This window comes from Monomorium pharaonis, chromosome 9 (assembly GCF_013373865.1).
Source record: "Monomorium pharaonis isolate MP-MQ-018 chromosome 9, ASM1337386v2, whole genome shotgun sequence".
NCBI lineage: Eukaryota > Metazoa > Arthropoda > Insecta > Hymenoptera > Formicidae > Monomorium > Monomorium pharaonis.
The window spans coordinates 2,485,550-2,500,754 of NC_050475.1; the positions used below are offsets into that span (position 1 = coordinate 2,485,550).

Sequence of the window (15,205 nt, forward strand, 5' to 3'; positions counted from 1 at the left end):
ATCGCCCGATACTTTATCCGGCACTCCCGATATTACGGATAATACATCACACACGTAAACCGCACGCGAGAATTTCACTTGGCGCGACCGTTACATTTAAAAAAATACGTGAAAAGGATGGCTCGTCTGATTGGCAGCGAAAAAAAATCAACATGAAAGTGGCGTGACGTCACGTAACTTTGTGGAAACGCAGGCCGAGGAAAGCGGTTGAATGAAAATTACGCGCCGAGATATAACGAATGGAGACAAATTCGTTTCGAGAATTTCGTATGTTCGCACGATGACTAGTAGCACTGCACTTAACTGGCGTTCGCGATATTCTACCGAACGTATTTCCTTCGAGAAACACTTTGCTCGAACACGCACGCGACACTTTACTCAAACTAAACCGAAGGCAAACGCACGATGCCGCGCTTTACACATGAATACGACCTCTGCTACGATCTCACATGGCTCGCGTATCGTTTGTTAGCGCCACGGCACTCTCAACACTACACCGTACCTGCGCACAATTCGAATCTGAACACACGAGACACGCACGGACTCCAGGAACGTCCGACCGGCGCTGGAACGCGAGGTAACATAGCGTACGTGACCGCTGGCAGGCAGACTCGGCGGGACTCGGCGCTAGTCGGCGCGACTCGGCGTTGCTAGGCGACCGACTTGTTGACTCGCCGCGCCTGCGCCGCTGCCGCCATGTTGCTCCGTTGCTCCGCGCTCCAGTCGTCACGTACGCCTCTCCAGCGCCGGTCAGACGCTCCGTCGACTCCGTGCGTGTCTCTACGTGTCTCTAGATGTCGTATTCGTAGTCGTAGGGTAAGGCAGAGAAAACGTAAGTCGTAATATACTACTATTCTAGAGTCTAGAATAGTATACTACATGTACGACTTACGTTTTTCCTACGACTACGACTGCGACACCTACGTCTCGTTCTCTGCCTTCGGCCTAAAGTGTGAAAAGGATACGTTCGGTAGAATATCGCGAGTGCCAATTAAAGTGCTACTAGTTGTCGTGCGAGCATACGAAATTCTCGAAGTGAATTTGTCTCCGTTTCGTTGTACATCGGCGCGTAATTTTCATTCAAACGGTTTTCCTCGGCCTGTGTTTCCATGAAGTTACGTGACGTCACGCCACTTTCGTGCCAGGTTGATTTTCGCCGCCAATCAGACGAGCCGTCCTTTTCACTTTTTCAAACGTAACGGTCGCGCCAAGTGAAATTCTCGCGCGTAGTTTACGTTTTACTCGTGTGTGATATATTATTCGTAATATCGGGAGTGTCGAATAAGGTATCGGGCGATCGTTATTAATGTGCGGTTCGAGAAAAGCAGGATGATGTCAGCAGAAAGCGGCATCCATGAATCAAGCGACTCGGTATTAAATATACTATTTTTTCAAGTGATACATTTCTTTACCTGCTTTTGTGTTTGAGTTTAGAAATAATATTTATCACGTTTTCAGAATCAAAACCAGAAAAGGAATGTAGCAGTAGCAGCAGCAGCAGCAGCATCAGCATCAGCAGCAGCAGCAGGAGCAGCGACAGCAATCGGTGAGTGAATTTTTATCAAATCAATTATTTGAATTTATATTATGTATATGTGAAACAAAATGTTATGTGATAAACGTGATGCGAGATAAAATATTGCTCTATTTTAAAAGAAAAATATCATCAAGTTGATTGATTAATTAAATACTTGATTTTTCATTAATATTCGTAACGCTTTAAATAAAAATAATTGCAATAGCATATTAGAATCTTTTAATACTGAAACAAGAAATAAGAAATTAATTCCAATGGTAAGGCGTATTTTTCTAATGCTGAATAGATCTCGTAGATAGAGCAATAATTTCATAATGTAAAGAAAAGTAAAAGCTTATATTTTGAAATTTTATATTTCTAATACCAAATATCCAATACATTTTGCTCTTGTAATTACAATGCAAAACTTAGAAAACTTTAACATTCTGACAATAAAAAATGTGTAATTTAAACTAATCGAAAGTAGGGATAGTTTTACTCAAATACGATAGATTTTAAACAATATGACTTAGAAAATTGCTCTGTGAGTTTCTCAAACAACCATGTACCGTGTTCTGATACTTTTTGTAAAGCTCATAAGATTCTTTCGAAATCTTTAAGTATTCGAAGCTCATTGAGGCAGTTCGAACCAATCTCAATTTACAAAAATAAATAACTTAATAACAATCTCTATTCGGACGAAGAAGAAAATAACTATTGTAATAAGATACACGTAAACTCATTGCAATTAGTTTATAATCAGATCAAAATCGAGTAAAATAGAAACAGAAAAATGATATGATTCAATTTCGTGGTTGCAACGTAATTAAACAATTAATCTTTAATATAGAGCCATATAATTAAACATTAAATCTTTAATATAGAGCCAGCTTAATAATAGCATTATTTAACAAATATTTACAACTATTAATAAATTTTCAACTTCGGTGATCTCACTTCTAACATGCAAGGTATTTTTGCTGTTGGAATTTGTTAACTGCGCTTGATCGCTACTCAATGCAGAAGTCAAATTTTTCTGAATTTCCATTTTTACTGAATTAATGAATATTCTTCCACAGACTTCATTATCGACGGACGTAACATCAGTCTGAGATTTATCTTTCTGCGCTTTTGTCAAATGCTTAGGATAGTTTAATGCCTCTTCATTGCTTATATCTATAAATATTATAGAGCTGGTGAATTATATATCTTACATAAATTATAAACATAGATCAAAATTCTAAAAATTTTACCTTTATTATCTTGTTGATCTTCACTTGTACCTTCAGAACTATGATTCGTCAATTCATTTTTCAAAAATTTAGTCATGTGTTTTAGACTTTTTTTTAAGACTTTGATATCCTAAAATTTAGCATCTAAAATGATTATTCATGTTATTAATGTGTCACTTTAATTACTCTCACTCAAAGTGCAAAATCATTTCTCTTTAAAACTTGGGAGTCGATAATATTACCTAATGATATACTGAGGATAGCAGATCTGATTCATCGTGGGTTTATAACAATAACATCGTTCCGTCTCCAATCCCTGTCAATCAAACTTTGATAGTTTTGCATCGTCAACGTGTGCGCCCACATACCTGCGTACGAAAAATAATGATTTGTGTCAGATTCAAACTTAGTCAGAGTTTCGGCTCGCTTCTCAACAATTTTTCACGAGATAACGTGGCGCGTTTCAGAGCGACGTGAAAATATTCGAGATTCTCTCTCGCGAAACGAGGTGTCTCGGCGATTGGGAGGACAGATATTTTCGTGCTCACCGTGACTGAAATTCGTGGTAGAGCTCTTGCAGTAGCCACACCGATAACCCTCGTGTTCCGCGTGATATTCCACAATACTGTACGACTGTTTGCTGTTTATCCCGACGACGTTCCTCGTTCGTTGCTCACTGTTTGTGCGGATTGTGCCAGGCGAACTCTGCGAACGCGGAAGACTCGTTTACTTTGCCTGAAGTTAGGTACTTCCGGATCGAACAGTGTCGTTAATCGTGCATCGCAATTGTCTATTAAAATTTAAAGCTTATTTCTCGGTTTGTCGATTTAAATAATTTAACAGAGAGGAACCTGAGAAGAGCGATTGTCATGTCGTTTTAGGTGTTTTCATCCATCAGCGCCTCTATTATAGCATAGAAGAGACCCAAAAAGTTATGCACATTACCTACGGGATTCATAGATATTTGACTACATAGTTCAACGTGTACATTTTGTGCACATAGAGGCGCTGATGGATGAAAACACTTATCGACGCGATGATCGCTCTTAGGTTCCTTTCTGGTGCGAGAGATGACACAAAGGGTTGACAAAACAGTTGAGAATCGGTTATTGGCTATGTACTTTATGTTCATTTTGTCAGAGGGCGTATCACAGCGTATCGAGGGTTACCTAAGGCGCGAGCTGTTTAACACCTCTCGTCGTCTTTTTAATTGCACCGTTGCATCGGTGCAATGAGGTAAAATGAGAAAAAATATACCTTGTTATAAGGCCTATTCTTTTTTTTGTTATAAGGTACTCCTGCACTGGTGCAATAAGTTAAGAATGACAGATACATATATATTATGAGATATATTTGTCTCATTCTAACTTATTGCATCAGTATAGCAATACAGTTAAAAAAAACATATGCCTGTTCTTTGTCGCCGCATTACTGCACTAGTGCAATACATTAGAATAAAACAAATATATTGTTTCTCATTCTAACTTATTGCATCAGTGCAGCAGTGCAGTTAAAAAGAACAGAGCCATCATCTGTCTCGCTGCTGCGTCCGTTATCTTGCGATCCCGGTTCGTTCACGGCGTCCTCGAGAGATGGCGTTACCATGACTGCGGCCCGACACGTCCAAGATTAGTTTCATTCGATTAGGTCCAATAGGAACTCAGGGCAAGAGCCAATCACATTGAAGAATTTTGCAGCAGTTGCAAACTTTTTTCTGTTGAGTCACCGTTAACATTTTGCTAGTTGGTAGCACTGTCTTTTTGAATATAATCGGTTAAACGGTGGTTAAATGTACTGCGTTCGGATATTCACGCACTGTATTTCTCGCGACCGTTTTACCGTTCAGACGTGATTATCGCACGAAAATTTAGCACGATCGTCATCCCTCGCGAGTCGCGCCCGTTATGTGTTACGTGATCAGTCGTGATATCGATCCGCGATCTCGGTATCGACGATCCGTTTCTGTGCACCGCAAAGGAAATCGACGGCGGACGCCATGTTCCATCGGATTCCTCTCCTCTCCGAAGTGCAATTACACGTCGATCGCCAGTCAGGTATGCACATATTTCGGATCTCATTACAATTAGCTGCGTCGATTTTGATTTTCGACATAATTAGGTATTTACAACATAATTACTAATTATTTGAAATGTAAGTGTTAATTGATTCGGTGATATTTCGTCAATCGAATCAAAACGGATTTACCGTAGCTATCAAGACAGAGGTATAGAAACGGAGTACGTAGAATAATTGTATGAATTACAGTAAATTTGACCTATTTCTCGTAGTTGTTATTTTTGAGTAGAGAGATCGAAATCGTGACAAATGCGCAAGAATCTACGTTTGATGTTTCTTCTAAACATCCAATTATGACGAGCTATATCGTCCGCGTCGAAGTCAATCAAAGTTTCCTTTCAGTTATCCGCGTTTTATTTTACGCTTGTTAGATTTCAAATAAACGCATCGTCATTCGCATTCCGCGCTTCTTAAACGCCCCTCCGAGTGAACGGAACGTTCGAGAAGCGACTTGATCTACGCCGCGAGCGCTTCGCGCGCGTCGGTGTAGCGTTTTTCGCGGCTTTTCCTCGGCCGTGTTCGGCCGCGTCCGCCGGCGCTCGGCTTGGCGGGCAGTTCGTTCGTTCGCGCGACGCGCTCCGTTTCCAGTTTACAATCGGCGCCTAGATGAGTCGTGTCACCCCGCCCGCGACCGGGCCAATTTTCTCGCGCGACACGCGAAAGTGAAATCCTCTCTCTCTCCCCTCTCTCACTCTCTCTTTCTCTCTTCCCTCTTTTTTTCCCCGTCGCGACGGAATTCGCGAGTTGCACAACATCGACGAAGTTCGCGACGAGTTTTAGATTCGACGCGCGCGATCTCTCGCTCCGTGTGAAACAGAGATTGACGACGCGTCGAGTGCGAGCAACGGGAGCGACTTCGGCCGGAAGCGAAGGTACCGCTCTCTTTCTCTCCCATGCGAATTTAGCATTCGAATTCGCCCCCAGGCGCACTTTGGCTTCGGTCAATTAATTAATACGCAAGCCGACTGCCGATAGTGTTTACTGTCGGCGCATCACCGCCCGGCGCGGTATCTGCACGCGCCCGGGAACTGTATGACGATGTAATACGAGATCGTCCGTGATGAATTAAACATTCGTGATGAACGACCATCCTCCCTCTCTATGCGCCACGTATTGAGAATGATATCGCCTTGCGCGTCTCCGTCATTAACGCCTCTTTATTCGCCTCGACGAAATCAGCTTTCAATCAGAACTTCTCTTTTACTTCCTTTCCCCTTCGCTCTTCCGCCTTCTCCGGGATTTTGGTCTCTTTGCCGTCTCGTACATTTTTAAAACCGGTGAAAGCTTTTCCCGTTCTTCCACGGGTATCCACGGGTACTTTATTTTTAATGCCGCGGGTCTTCCGTTTCACGACGAGCGCGACGATGGTTTAATCGCGTTATACATCCTTACTTTATTGAATTTTTGTATCACGCGTACCTGTTGATTCCGTAAATCTGCCAAGATTCTTCTTTTGCATTTTTCCAGAGTGCCCGAGGACAGATTCTTCGCGCAAATAATTCACGCCGCAATTTCCGTAATTGGCTCACTACTTCGGGATGAAGTTAATACTGTCATTCTTGATTACGTGAAGCCGGATCGAATTATATCTCTTTCGATTAAAAACAGATTTTTGCATTTTTATGTGATAAAAAGGGCTTTATCGTTTAGGAGAAATATTATAATATTTGATTGGAATATCCTTAGAGCATGACTTTTTCTCGAAATCTTTCTTCTATCAAATTTTTTCTTAGCAACTTGTACGCTCCACGTTGCGAAATGGTACGTAAAATTAATGTACGCTACTTCTTCAACATAGTAATATTTGAACTGTAGTACAAATTGACGACAAACGGTCGTCGTTCGTTCATCTTCTCTGACGTGTTTACTTCTTTGCAACTTGGCTCGCGTAGAGAGATTCATTTTTTCTGGATAAAGTGCAGAATCGTGGAGTGTACAGGTCTAGAAGTGTATTCTCATTTAACATCTATGACGTAAATATGTGCAGAATGTTTCCTATAATTTAATCATTTAGCATATCTTGGTTGTTTTTCATAAAGGGAAAAGTGTCCAAAGGGTAAATGTTGTGTGAAAGCATTTTTTCAAACTTGTTATTTTAATTTTTTTTAAATAGTATATTTTTATTAACGTAGTTATGTGGTCTATGAAAAAATAAACTATAAGATACGTTGACTTAAATTTAAGATGATCTTAAACTTAGAAGAATTACATTTAAAAGGTTAAATTTGTTTTTTATAAACATTACGTTAATGAAAAAATATGTCATTCTATTTAGAACACCCTGAGAGAAAAATGTTTAGTTCTGACTATAAGAGCTTAATAAAATTGTATTTATGTGAGCTTTGTTTTTACAATTATTACTGTTAAAATGTTAGTAATAATGAATTTGTGTTATAGTTTTCTATTAAAAAACTTTTACTACAAGTGATAACAATTTTAAATATCAATATAGCAAAATATCAAGAGTAAAAATAAAATGAATATTTTTATACAAATGCAATTACAATTATAATAAATATGAATGTTAAACATTTGATTACTATTTACATAGTAATAACTAATAATTATAATTTGCATAGTTAAAACAACGAAATATATAAGAAATGATTATGAATTATAAGAAATATATTGCAACTATTGTTTGCTCTCAGTGAAATGTTTATGATGGAAGATTGATCGAGTTAAAATATCCTAAATATATTCCGCATATCTACTTCGGCGTGCGTATGAGCATTGAAGATTAATCGAGACAACTACACTTTATTCTGTGCGAATCATGAAATCTGAATTTGAGTCCTCCGGGACTGAAGGAGGGGGAGAGGTATGGGCGAATAATGTTTGAAAGCGGAACGGAGATTCCCTCTTACCATTATTTACCGGAGAAAATATAAAATACGCAGCAATGACCTCCCTCGGAGGGAGGAAACTCGCGAATCGTGTGCACGAGACGTGGAGTGTACCCTCGCTTCGTGCGCTTTTACGTTCGAGCGAACGCTTTTTCCGCCTCCGCCTACGCGAGAGCCGTTTGCCTTCACTTCTATTTGCATATCTCAATATTTTAACGCGGGTTGCGAGGTATCGCGAAAAAGAACGCCGTATCCGTAACGAGGGAAAAACTTCGAAACGTGTAACGGCAAGAAAAGTCTGTCCGCGCGAACAGCGAGCAATAGAATAAAGTTAAACATTTGCTCTCCGAAAAGTCTAACGATTAAATGATAAATATTAAGCCCGGCCGGCAAATGTTAATTGCGCGCTCATCAAAGTGTTAAGCGGCGCGCTTCCACAAATACCAGGTTGATCTCCGGCAATCGAGAGAATCGGATCGTTCGCCGGGAATATCTATGAATATCAAACGCCTGCGAACGGTAGACGTGGCGCTGCTACTTAATCCTCCTATGCTTTGTTCGAAATTCGAGAGCACTTTAGATCCGCCTCGTAAAGTTGAAAGGGTTCCATCGGGGATCATTTCGAAGCCCTCGGGTTCTCATTTATCTCGCGGCCTCATTGTTGCTCCATCCGTCCATCTTCGAGGCAAGTCCATCTTGACTCACCTTTTAACGTTTGGCCTCTCAATAAAATGCTTCGCATTGTAGTCGCTTAATGAACTCGAGAATTTCACGTCGCCCTCCTCTCCTTTCGCCGTTTAAGTTCCGTAATGTCGTTCTAATTTCTTGTAACGTTTCGTTTTACTATCAATTTCTGATTGAAGAGACTTTTTCACCTGTCGTAACCGTGGACGAACGTCGCAGCAAAGAAAAGAGGACGCTGCGGAAGTCGTCCAAATTCGCTTAGTGGATTAAATGAATTGGACTAAGTGGTTAATAACATTTTATTCAAGAAGGGACACGAATTGCCCGGAGTGACATGGTGAAACGGGCATGATACTCGGCACATTGCGAGCTCTCGCTCGACGCAATCGCCTCACGACCGCGGAGAGATGGTCAAGAATAGATCTAAGTATCCCTCATTCCGTTGTTGTCCAGCTGCAGAATTCCCAGGTCTTCCTCGCTATAGTCTTTCTAGCAAACTTTTTAATTCGGATCGCCTGGGCAGCGACACGTACGACGGGAAAGCGTATCCCATAAGAAATAATCTTTAATATCGATTTAATTCCGGCTCGTTTTCTCGTGATGTTTTTCCACGGCGGCGTCAGGTAGTTATGGGCTATTTTCTGAAAAAAAAAAGGAAAAGACGTGAAAAGAGCTCGCGGAGTAAGGATCATATAGTACGCGATTCAAGTACATCGTTACGCGAGACAACAAATCATAATAATGGTCGCTCGTACATTGCTGCCGAGTCGCTAGTTTGGCCACATAATAAATTTCGCGGAAACTTTATTGCTGCAGTTGTACAGTCTTCAGATTTCGCGTGCTTTTATCGCATTATATTGTATTCGTTATCACACTTGAAAGTTTTGTGTTAACAACTGCGTAGCAGTTAAACGTCAAAGTTTTTTTTAAGGAATTATTTTAATAACTTTATTGTCCGTATCTCTTTTTAAGATTTTTGTTATAAAATTATAAATTTTTATACATAAGAGACTTATATAAAATTTATACTGTATGTATATTAAGATTAATCTGTGTTAAAACGGACAGGTGACAAGAAGTTATATCTAAAATTAATCGAGTTGCAAGAAATCTTAAGAAATATTAAGAAAATCACGTGAAATATCACGTTATTATATGCATTAACGGCTAGGAGAAAAGGATTTTTAGGATTAAATTTATTTAATATAAGCATTAAAATTTAAGTATTCTAAATGCATCTCGCGCGCAATTATGTTTCTTTGCGAATAAATTCACAGTACACACAATTGTTAGTATCTTTGAAAAACTGCAAGAAAAGATTTTAGGACGCATTAAAGAAAAACCGCTTTGAGAGAATATAAATAAAACGAAAATGCAATGCACATGACTATGCATGAGTCCACATATCCTAGAAAACGGTATGTTTTACGTTTTGAATAACAGGGTACAATTACCATTAAAATTTTTAACCTTGGGAAAATACAATTAGAATGATTTTTGAGCGCCGAGTGCGTCAGTGGAAATTACCATGCAACATGATATTAACCAGATGATATAATTATCGCGGGAAATTTTTGCTTCGAATACATAATAATGTGAAACGTGAAATGTTTCCTCTCGAAAAATTTTCATGCCTCGCTGGAAGAAACTCAATACAAATATCCCGTTTTCCTTTTGAATGATCATGTATTCAAGTTTCACGAAAAAAAGTTATTCCGCCTCGATATTTTTCTTTTAAAACATTTATATTTTACCGCAGACAGATATATTGAGGGATTTCCGGTCGCTTATGAAAGACGTTTTCTGGCGCGAAATTCTCTTTTCAGTTTCTCTTTTCTCCTTCTGTTTTTTTTATTCTTATTTTCGTTCTACCGCGAATGAACGCGTGTGCGAGGAGGCTATTCATGTCAGACCCGTAAATAGGTGCATGAGTTTACATGGGGCATGTGTGATATAATACTTGTACGCCGATATAAGCCGATTTAAAGCTATAGACGCGATACACGCGGCGAGGCCGACAGGAAGTGAAATTAGAGCAAACGAAGGATACTCCCCGGTGTGTCGTTTTCGATCTCGCGATAGACGACGACAGGGAGGGTCTTGCACGGAGAAATTGATCCTGCATTAATATCACTTTATGCCATTTTTGTGGCGAGTGTGCGTCATTGCATGCGAAATCGCTTTAAAATAACGTATCTGTAGAAGGAACGTGATACGGTTCAGAAATTTTTTTTTTCTTAGCAGAGGACCTTTCCGATCCAGAAACATTATTAAGATTGTACGCGAAATATCGTGTTTATTAACGATATAAAAAGACAATTTTTGGGATTTTTAGAATTAAATTTACTTAGACATTTCAAGTATTTTAAATGTCTCGAGCGCAATTATGCGACTACGCCATATTGAATTTAACTTTGTTATAAATAATTTCTTTCTTATTTCTCAAATTAATTTTCTTGCCATTATTTTATTCCTTGTAAAAATTATTGGAGAATATTTTAATTTACATTCCATATGGTATTCAAAAGTTTTTTTTTTCTCAAAACAATTTAATTGTTTAAAACTTTATTCGAAATTATTTCTGTAGAATAGAAACGATTGCTGCATATCTTTTAATAATTATAAGTAGCAGTAATAAGTTGAATAAATTGTCAGAAATTCAGTGTTCTCTTACCGATGTGCTGGACTTTAGTTGTTTGAATGAAAGAAACTTGGAAAGAAACTTTATCCGCAGTCAGTTCGAGAGTCTCGCCACACTAAATGTATATTCCCAGAGATTCGGTCCATTATAGAACTAAAGTCATTTTTACTCTTCTCAAAAGTCGTCTATCCGATGACAGGCAATTTTCCAAGTTATTTTAAGAATACCTATGTAACAACGTCATTAGTAATCGGTATTTTTATCATTTTCACGGGATTGACCTTTGCTTAGTTTTAGCGTCGCAAAATGACGTAATAAACGATAATTCAGCAAATAAACAGTATGGCAATAATGAGGTACCTAGTGATGATATATATATTTATTGACAAGCAGTTTGTCGAGACTGATATACTTACAAGAGAATAAGATCCTGAATAATCGACGATAAAGAGGCGAGTAGTAGCCACTTGAGCAAACAAGATGTTCGAGTACCGAGACACTTACAAGGTGAACTAGCCCTAGGGAGTTGCCATTTTTAGTATCTTTGCATCCAAAGTATGGCCTTTCTTTCAGTATATCGACTTGCTTGTAGAGTCTCGTCTCGGGACAATGAAATTAGCATTTCGCGAAGAGGCCAGCCACTTCAGACGTCTTCCTTCCTCTCTCCCTGCTCCTCTTCTCCCCTCCGTTGTTAAATGCAAATCGATTGTCTTCGTAGACGAGGTACTCGCACGCGAAGCCGCGCGAGTGCCACGTTCACGCGCTCCGTCGTCCTATAAATATAAATTCACGTCCGGATACACGTGCTACTTGTTTAGGGGCATAAATCACGGACGCTACCGGCGTTACCGCGGGTATCTCCGCGAATGACGATCAGGTGGCGATGAGCGAAAGCTTATCTCTATTCGCTATTGCCGGAGGATGTGGAAGGGACGCGTCCCCCGTGCGACATAAATCGCGAATCGCTTGGGGAATGAAAAACGTGTACCGAGATACCATTGAATCGGCGCGAGAAAGACGCGCGGACCGATTTGCATGCAAATCCTTTCTCTTTTTGCCGCAGTTTTTCAATCCCTTCCGCCGCCGCGTCTCGTAACAGTTGACTGATGCAAAATGCATCGAACATCTACTAAAATAGACATTTGCTCCGGGATTTCTTTTCTTCGGTTAAATTATGATTGACATTACTTAGCGGTTGCTAGGAGATTTGTACATTTTCTATTTTTTAATCAATGTCTGCTCAATTGAACAATGAAATGAGACAGTAATACGTTATTTAGTTTACATAAGGTGACAGGGTAAGAATATCATGGTAATTGGATCAAAACGTGATCTTAGAAATACCAGCACTGTAATTACCATATTCGCGTGAGAAATCGATTTTTTCTAATTCTAAAAATATTTAAAGGCAATTATATAGTTGATATCCAATTACGCAAATATAATTTTTACTTATCCAAATAATTTGATTATTTAATTATGAACCCCGAAATGGGTTATAATCGTTTTTTATAACCGTATTTCGGGAAAACTATTTTTCCCAGAGATACGTCGGAATTTCGCAAAGTTAGACTCGCTTGTACTTCAAGGCGAGGAGATACGCGGAGAAGTTATTAAACTTCGGAGTCAACAGTGAAACTTCTGTGTATTTATTTCGAGCATTCGCTCGAACGGATCTCGATCTTTATCGGAGCTAAATTCGAGAGGATTCCGCGTGCGTTTTTTTTCTCCCCCATACGCACGCTTTCCCGCCGAACAGCTGCCGACCGGCGCGGCGCAGCGCGGCGCGTGGCGAGGACGTGCGATCGCTACGAAAATAAAATGCTCGCTCCACGTGCACCGGATTGCGTCATCGCGCGTGGCGGAAAAGGGTGAAACGGGGCTGCGCGGGCCCATTGCCAGCTGGCCCGGGAGGACGGCCGCTCTCGATGACAGAGATCAGCGTGGCCGAAATAAGCGGACGAGACGACCGATATGTAACCGCGACGAGAGCCCAACTATATCTTCCACGTTATGCTCAAACGTGTACGCGCGTATGCGTATAATCGTCTTGTACATATTATGTAGTCTTTAGAACGCCAAAGCTACTATCTATCGACCTATCGCGCGCGGCTGACAGCCAATTAAAATCGTCCCGTCATCGTCGACGCACGCGTGATATGGGATTCACGCTTCGTTTAATCAACGACGACATTATCGCGGCGAAATATCAATCTGCGCACATTTTACGCGGTTTATTTACGCGGAAATTCCTCTCTTTCTCTGTTTTATTTTAATCTTCTTTGTTTCTTTCTCGTGCTTTTCTGTTATCTCTTTGTTTCGTTGCTCTTCACTATGTAAATTTCTTTTTCTTATTTATTTTATTAAGTTCTATTTTTTTTTATTTCATTGATTTTTTAAATTTATTGTACCGTACTTTATTTCAATTGCATTATCCTATTTATTTATTGTTTTTAAAATTTTTATATGTATATTCTTAGAAGGCATGTTCTAGGACAACAATAAATGTTTAATTAATCTATCTCTCTTTTTCTTTCTCTTAACTGTCGAAGAAAATTATAACGGGATTCTGATGAGAAATTTTAAGTTATGGTTTCACTGTAATCTATTGAAAAATACGTGGTGTTAGGGAACAAGTGGTGCGCTCTATAATTACTTAAAAAATTAATTGGGAAAAGAATTCGCTTCGAACGATCTCAGGTGAATTTACGACGGATTAAAAAAATATAGCATATTGCTTTCGGGAGGAAGGTCTTTTGCGATTTCATCGTTAAATGAAAAATGCTGTAAAACTGGGGAACGACAAAGCTAACTCAGCTAAATCGGGATGAACACATAACGTAAACTTGCTGCGGAGTAAAATATTTCCGTTCGATTAATCGAATCTCAAATAGGTTTCGTCTAGAAAAAATCTCGAGCGTTTCTTTCGAACGACGCAGGACACGTCCCGCTAATAATTCGGTCATTTCGAATGATTCTCACGTAGGGATTCGTTATCGGTGGATTAATCTCAATGGCGGGAGACGAGCACGTAGAGCCTCGCTAACGGAATTGTCGCGCGGATTTTCGATAACGCTTCTTCGATTGTATTAGAAAGCTCGACTAATTGTCCATGACGCTTTTTCAATCCTTCATCATTGGTTTGCCTTCGCGACTCTCGTACGTATCATTTCCTTCGATTCATCGCCACGCCTGTCTATGTTTAATAACGATTCTGCATTTTTTTGCGATCAGCAATTACCGGAGTCCTTCGTTCCGTTTACAGTTTCTAAGTGAACAGAAATAGAAAAAAAAATAGATCGAGCATACGTAGTGTAACGCGTATACCTGTACACTAATTGCATACAGTTTTTCACGAAATCAAGAGGTGAGCGAATCATTGGACTTTTCATTAAGTTAGGAAACACATCAAAGTTCACCTGTAATTTAACAACACGTGCTTCACTGAAGCAATTTAAGTCGGCAAATAGGACAAAGTTTGTACCTTTGTTCGTATTTAGAACGAACTGCGTTGTTTCATCGTGCGTACATGCAAGACAAGGTAACATAACGTGCAGAAAGTGTGTTATCCTAGCAAAATTGTTCCCTTTATTAATGAATACAAACTTCAAGTTAATAAGTAAATAAATCAAATGCATTTTATTAAAATCCTTCGATATTACGAAAACAGAAAGCAAACGTATTTGGTAAACATTCTGTTATTAGTATTGAAATAATATCAGACATCTTTATTGCGACGTTGATGTATGTGTATGTGAAATAAATTCATCACAAATCGATTCCGATCGAGACTTATGTTCTATTGGGTATGCTTTTACGACTGCTGTTGTACGAGACAAATATAAACGGATAAAATTAGTTTCCAGCAATATGTATAGAATTTAATACTAGAACTGACACATAATATTTGTCCATGTGGCAACATTGACTGTTAAATATGAAAATGTGCTTACTCTCATAGTAATTGTTGACGTGTGACTGTTTGCAGAACTGTCTGCAGTTCTCTCTTTCTCATGTGTCATATTCAATTTTAGGAAACATGTGCAAAATGTTATGTACGTGACTGGATTTATGTGCTTAAACAATGCTTAAACAATGATTAATGTCTTGTGCGATCACTTACAATAATTTACGATACTTCGATACAACAGATTGGAAAAGTAGACAAAAAACAGAAAATTATCTTGAAAAAAATGATACATTTTTATAA

General features: G+C 39.2%; 1 protein-coding gene and 2 long non-coding RNA genes across 8 annotated transcripts in view; 1 reads left to right on the forward strand and 2 right to left on the reverse strand.

Moving 5' to 3' along the window:
• Window positions 1-1,871: 1,871 nt before the first annotated feature.
• On the reverse strand, window positions 1,872-3,635 carry LOC105829377. 2 transcript variants are annotated; one of them, XR_004964662.1, is made up of 4 exons: window positions 3,297-3,635; window positions 2,991-3,116; window positions 2,770-2,878; window positions 1,872-2,692 (listed from the first exon to the last, which is right to left on the reverse strand). It is a non-coding gene; the product is annotated as an uncharacterized LOC105829377 (long non-coding RNA). The 2 variants fall into 2 exon arrangements; XR_004964661.1 differs by having other exon boundaries at window positions 2,770-2,892.
• A 904-nt stretch (window positions 3,636-4,539) lies between these two features.
• Window positions 4,540-15,205, forward strand: part of LOC105829382 (QRFP-like peptide receptor) — an 81,141-nt gene continuing 70,475 nt past the window's right edge. The window contains exons 1-2 of one of the 5 annotated variants that reach the window (XM_036292145.1): window positions 5,392-5,696; window positions 14,230-14,362. The gene's annotated coding sequence lies outside the window, so the exon portion shown is untranslated. Of the gene's footprint in view, window positions 4,803-5,391; window positions 5,865-14,229; window positions 14,363-15,205 lie in introns of those variants that run through there. The other 4 variants (XM_028193277.2, XR_003626497.2, XM_028193278.2 and 1 more) reach the window with 4 other exon arrangements.
• Window positions 8,636-14,223, reverse strand: LOC105829384. The gene is made up of 2 exons (XR_004964653.1): window positions 11,029-14,223; window positions 8,636-8,995 (listed from the first exon to the last, which is right to left on the reverse strand). It is a non-coding gene; the product is annotated as an uncharacterized LOC105829384 (long non-coding RNA).